Here is a 5704-nt window from a genome sequence, read left to right on the forward strand (position 1 = left end):
CACCTGCCTAAAAAAAAGAAACAAAGTTTTTTTTTTTTTCCTCCTAAACATTAAACCTGAACAATCACCACACATAATAGTCCTTGTTTTAAAAAAGTTAAATAACTCTTGGCTTATATGTAAAGTGAAAGGCAAAGGTTTTCCTATATTTTAAACAGAAATATATTGTAAGATTAATAATGAGTTCAACAAACACTTATTAATAATAAATACCACTGTCTCTTTCAAACACTGGGATAGATGCAGTAGGTGTACTGGGTTGTTTAATAGTATACATCCTGGGTATGAGGAAGTCATGTAAAATCTTGGTTTTAGAAAGTGACTTAGGAAATTCATTAAAATTCTGTATTTTATTTTATGTCAGTCTATCTGATCTAAACCTGAATTGTAAGTAGAGCTCTTCATTTGCTAGGAAGGGTTATGAGATAATGGGGTAAATGTTATTTTATTTATTTATTTATTTATTTATTATTTTTATTTTATTTATTTATTTATTTTTATTTTTATTTTTTTATTTCTCATAATGAAGATGTTATTTTCAGCCCTTTAAAATACAGGGTAAATCCTACAGTAGCAAAGTAAATTTTAAAAGATTACATTTGCACAGGTTTAACTGTCAAAACCTACCCTGGTGCTTGAATTTAAAAATTTGTCTAGGACCACAAAGTAGACATTATCACTGACTACCTCACTTTCAGTAACTTGCTCCATTCCTTAACCAATTACTGCTCCTTTTATCCTTTCCAGCACACCAGAGTTGTCCCTCTAATGACTTTACACTGCTTAATTACATCTTTTTTTTTATTTACTAAATTTGGCAAGTCCCATTGTGTAAGTTTAAGATATACAGTTATGTTACTTTGATACATTCATATATTATATGATTGCCATATATCCAATTACATATCCCAAATACAAATACAAATACATACATGCCAATATCCTATCACATAATTATATTGCTGTAATTTGTCTATATTCATTATACTGCACATTAGCTCTCTATGGCTTATTTACCAAGTGTTATAAGTTTGTATCCTTAAATACTATCACTCTAAATCCTCCATACTCATCTACTGGTAACCACTATTTTACTTTTGGTTTTTATAGGTTTAATTTTTTTAGATTTCACATGTAAGTGATATCATACAGTACTTCTCTTTCTTTGGTTGTTTTATATCACTTAAGCATAATGTTCTCAGAGTCCATCCATGTCATTGCAAATGGAAGGATAGATTCCTTTTTCCTAGCAGACTAATATTTCATTGTGCTTTTGTACTACATCTTTTTAAAAATGCTTTGAGAAATTCTTTCATAATTAGTTTTTATTGGTTGTCCTGAAGATCAGTACAGACATTTCAATTTGTACACAACACTTAATGTGTGTACCAAAAATCTAGAAAATCATGTAGCTGTGACTCTTTTCTAAAATTTATTGCAGTGACCTTCCAGCTTAAAATTTGGAGACAAATTTTCCAAACAGTACATCAAGCATGAATATATTTAAATGTTGATATGCTGTTACATTGTTAAGTCTCATTAATTCACAATTTAACATCATATACACTACATACTCAAATTTTTAGCCTTGCACAGCATATTAACAAAGTTGGTAGGAAAAGTAGACTACCACGACCAAAATGCTATAGAGTACACAAAATTCTGACAGATCAAGGAGTGGTTTTCTTTAGGAAATAATTCTACCCAAACAACACGGAAATAGAAGTAATTTAAAATGTTCAAGACATTAAGGGGCACCTGGGTGGCTCAGTGGGTTAAAGCCTCTACCTTCAGCTCAGGTCATGATCCCAGGGTCGTGGGACTGAGCGCCGCATCAGGCTCTCTGCTCAGCAGGAAGCCTGCTTCCTCCTCTCTCTCTGCCTGCCTCTCTGCCTGCTTGTGATCTCTGTCTGTCAAATAAATAAAATCTTTAAAAAAAAATGTTCAAGACATTAAATGCATGGCTGACTCCAAATTGCCACTTAGTATGCTTTGTATTCTAGGATACAAAAACTACCCCATCTATAGAATGTTAAGCTGACACCCAAGACAATCAAAGCCTCCCATAATCAATATCTCACTATATTCTGGTTGTATCAAAAAGTAAGCCAGCAAATTATTTCACCTCTTAAAAAAAGCATTTACACTTAAAAATGGGATGAGGTTGGATTCCTTCTTTCTTAAAAATGCTTCTAGAGCTACTAAAAAATCTTGTATTTACTAAATAGTTGATAAAAATGTTCCTATAAATCCTACAAAAAGGGAGACAGGGACCCCTGCTAAGAAATGTTATATGATATTAATCAGACTGGATTCTTTCTCTCCTCATCCACCAGAGGCTGGAGTTTCATCATTTTAGTTTCTCGGTTTTCTGCAGGTAAGTTTTTTGATTCTTGGTTAGTCACTTCAGCCTGTTTCCCCCCTGCTCCCCTTTTTCCCTTTTGTTTACACTTTTTTGTCTGAAGATTTATTTTTTCCTGCCACCTTTTTTGGCTTCACTTCTACTTTTGTTGTAGCAGATTTGGCTGACAACTTTGCGGATCTCCTCTTGGGCTCCTCCTTCTCTGCCCTCTTAGAAGAGCTGACCTTTCTCTTGGGTGTGGTGGTAGTGTGGTGGCAGGTGGGGGAGAGCCTTCAAGAAGCTGGGCTGCCTGGAGGATGCCACTCTTCCCACGCCTCTCACCACCCAAACTGCTGCCTGCTCCACATCTTTTTATCCACTCATGCACTGATGGGCATACGGGTTTTCATACCTTGGCTATTATGAATAATACTGCAATAACTTGGGATGAAGATATCCCATCAGAATCCTGTTTTCATTGCATTTGGGTATATATCCAGAAGTGGAATTGCTGGATCATATGGTAGGTTTATTTTTAATTTTTTTCAGGAACCTCCCACAATGAAAGGACCAGTTTACAGTCTCATCAATATATGTAATGGTTTCCTTTTCACCACATCTTTTTCAACACCTAATTTTGACACTTAATTGGTGTCAACACCAATATTGTCTCTTCTTGATGAGAACCGTTCTAGAGGTGTGAGGTGATCTCATTATGGTTTTGATTTGCAATGCATATCATTCCTTGTGAAAAGACTCAGAGAGACTTCTAATTTATGGATTGAGTGGTTGAATTAGTCTCTGACTACCTGTGTTTGTTTTGTATTCTTTATATTTTTAGTATCAGAGAGAATATTTCTTGTCACTTTTTAGGAGGAATGTAGTTTTAAAAGAAAAAAGGATAAAGAAAAAAGAACCTATGGGACACCGGGGTGGCTCAGTTGGTTAAGCTGCTGCCTTCAGCCCGGGTCATGATCCCGGTGTCCTGGGATCGAGTCCCACATGGGGCTTCTTGCTCAGCAGGGAGCCTGCTTCTCTCTCTCTCTGCCTCTCCCGCTGCTTGTGTGCTCTCCCTCTCTCTTTCTCTCTGACAAATAAATCAATAAAATCTTAAAAAAAAAAAAAAAGAACCTATGACATATTCACTGCTGCAGTCAAAACTTGTACATGAGCTGTCTCAGCTAGTCGGAGAAGGCAAAGAAGAAATTGGCCTTTCACATCCGAACTGTTTCCCATTAAGTTTCTGCCTCTTCATCTTCCTTTTGTTTATGCTTCTGAAGTTTCTTCTTGGAAGCTATTGATGTGGTGGTAAGAGTAAAAACTTGCTTTAAGCACTCATCATACAAATTAAATTTTAAGTAAAAGCAATTGGTATTGCTGCTGAGTAAGTTCTTCCTGTAGAATGCTCAGACACTCTGCAAAATTGCCTGCTGACCTACTCCATGGGCCAGAGATGCCAGTGGCCTGATAGCCAATAGTATCTATCAGAGGTGACACTTATAATGGAGAGCTCTGTGCTGTTGTGCCAGAAGTACACAGCAACTGAAAACAGGCTATCTGGGAGGAAATGATATATATTAAATTATTTGCTGCACTTTCAATTGAAAAATGAGCATCATAAAGAAATAAAACACTCCTGAAAACCCAGCTGGAGAAAGATGAAAATTTGAAAGTAGTAAAGTACTTTTATTTTGACAACTGAGTATGCAAAAATGCATGATGGTGGCATATGCTCATTACATTTATAAGATGTAAAGTCCATCCATCCTTTTAAATCTCAGCTTATTGTTTGGATATAATATATGGTATTATCTTCATTTTACAGGTGAGGAAATTGAGATTAGATTGATTTGTCTGAGATAAAACAGCTATTAAAAGATTCACAGGTCTATGACATGCACATATTCAGTCCAAAGCATATTTTTTTCCTTTTTATCATGTTTTACATTATAAAGACCATTGTTTAGTTCTGAAGAATCTTGTTCATGAATATTTGCAGGAGAAGAAAATGAATAAATGTACGGTGTGATTTCAAGAGTACAAGAAAGTTTCTAATATCCCAAATCATCCATTAAATGGTAATCTATACCCAGAGATTCTGTGCAAATAATCTGAGATAGATATAGAATGATATATATCTTGGACTTGACTGTGAAACTTTGAACCTGAAACGGACTTGATGATTAACCTAGTTCTATTTTACCCTTTTACTGATGGTGGGTCTAGGCCAAGAGAGATGACAACTTGTATAAACTCATTTGTAATTTGGTTTCAGTTTTAGAGATAGGATTCTGGTATTTTAATAAAGTTTCAAGTTCTTGTCTTTGTTCTATACCATTTTGTTTTCCTTATCACTAATTTATAAAAATTCAATATTGGATATTAATATGTTGGGATTTTGGTGAATTTATTAATGTTATCTAAGACCTTTTTATTCCTGACCTGGGAATCCATTAACAGTCAGTATAAGAGACATAATGAAGTAAAGTTCAGTGATATGTGAAGGAGTAAAAACACATTGGCTAGAGTAATTCTTTGATATAAACTTTACTCAGTATCAGAGCTACATTACAGGAAAAAGTTGTCACCTGTATTCAAGAGCTACTCTTATGCCTGCGTTTAAACTTTCAATAATGGGAAAAGAAAATAATTAGAGAGTGGAACATCATTACATATAATCCATTTCCTTTTAATTTTTACCCCAAATATTTTTAAGTTTGATTTTTATTTTTACTTCTCAAAGGGGATTCAGACTATATTAACTTGGTTTTTTTTTAATGTTGTCAGCTTACTTTCTGTTGTTGGAAGATGCTTGTTATAGATATGACAATGAAAAATATAGTCATCCAACATTACCTCTTCAGCAATCATGTGTGGGACTGAGAAGAGGTGTCCTGTGAATATAGCAAGGTAATCATGAATTACTGAGTCTCTTCCAACTTTCTCTCCACCAAAGAGTGCCTGTTCAAATTTGCATTTGAAGCCCACATATTCATCTGAAAACTTTAGGATTTTTAGGAGAAAAAATACCATTCTCGTATTTTTGGACATGGGCCAACAAAAATGTGAAGAAAAAGGATGGGCGTGTCTGCTTATTCAGGTGTAGTTTCTTCCCACTACAACCAGAGATTTCTCTTAGGCCTATGGGGGCATTGCCTTGGAATGAATTGCTTCTGATGCATGTGGCTGGGAAGAACTACCTCAATTTGCTACAGATCCAAATGATTAAAATCTACCTTGTCATGCAGAATGTTATAACTTGGCTCTGTCAAGAAGATCTGACTTTTAATGATGTTATTGTTGGGGCCAATTCCACGTTAAAACTTGTTAAACCCCTAGGGCCTGCCTGGTCCTGCTTAGCCA

The 5704-nt window shown here is 35.1% G+C and overlaps 1 pseudogene; it reads right to left on the reverse strand.

The window, feature by feature from the left end:
* Window positions 1–1982: 1982 nt before the first annotated feature.
* On the reverse strand, window positions 1983–5374 carry LOC132014571 (uncharacterized; annotated as a pseudogene).
* Between the last annotated feature and the right edge of the window lie 330 nt (window positions 5375–5704).

The sequence above is a fragment of the Mustela nigripes genome, chromosome 3 (assembly GCF_022355385.1).
Source record: "Mustela nigripes isolate SB6536 chromosome 3, MUSNIG.SB6536, whole genome shotgun sequence".
In the NCBI taxonomy this organism is placed as follows: Eukaryota; Metazoa; Chordata; class Mammalia; order Carnivora; family Mustelidae; genus Mustela; species Mustela nigripes.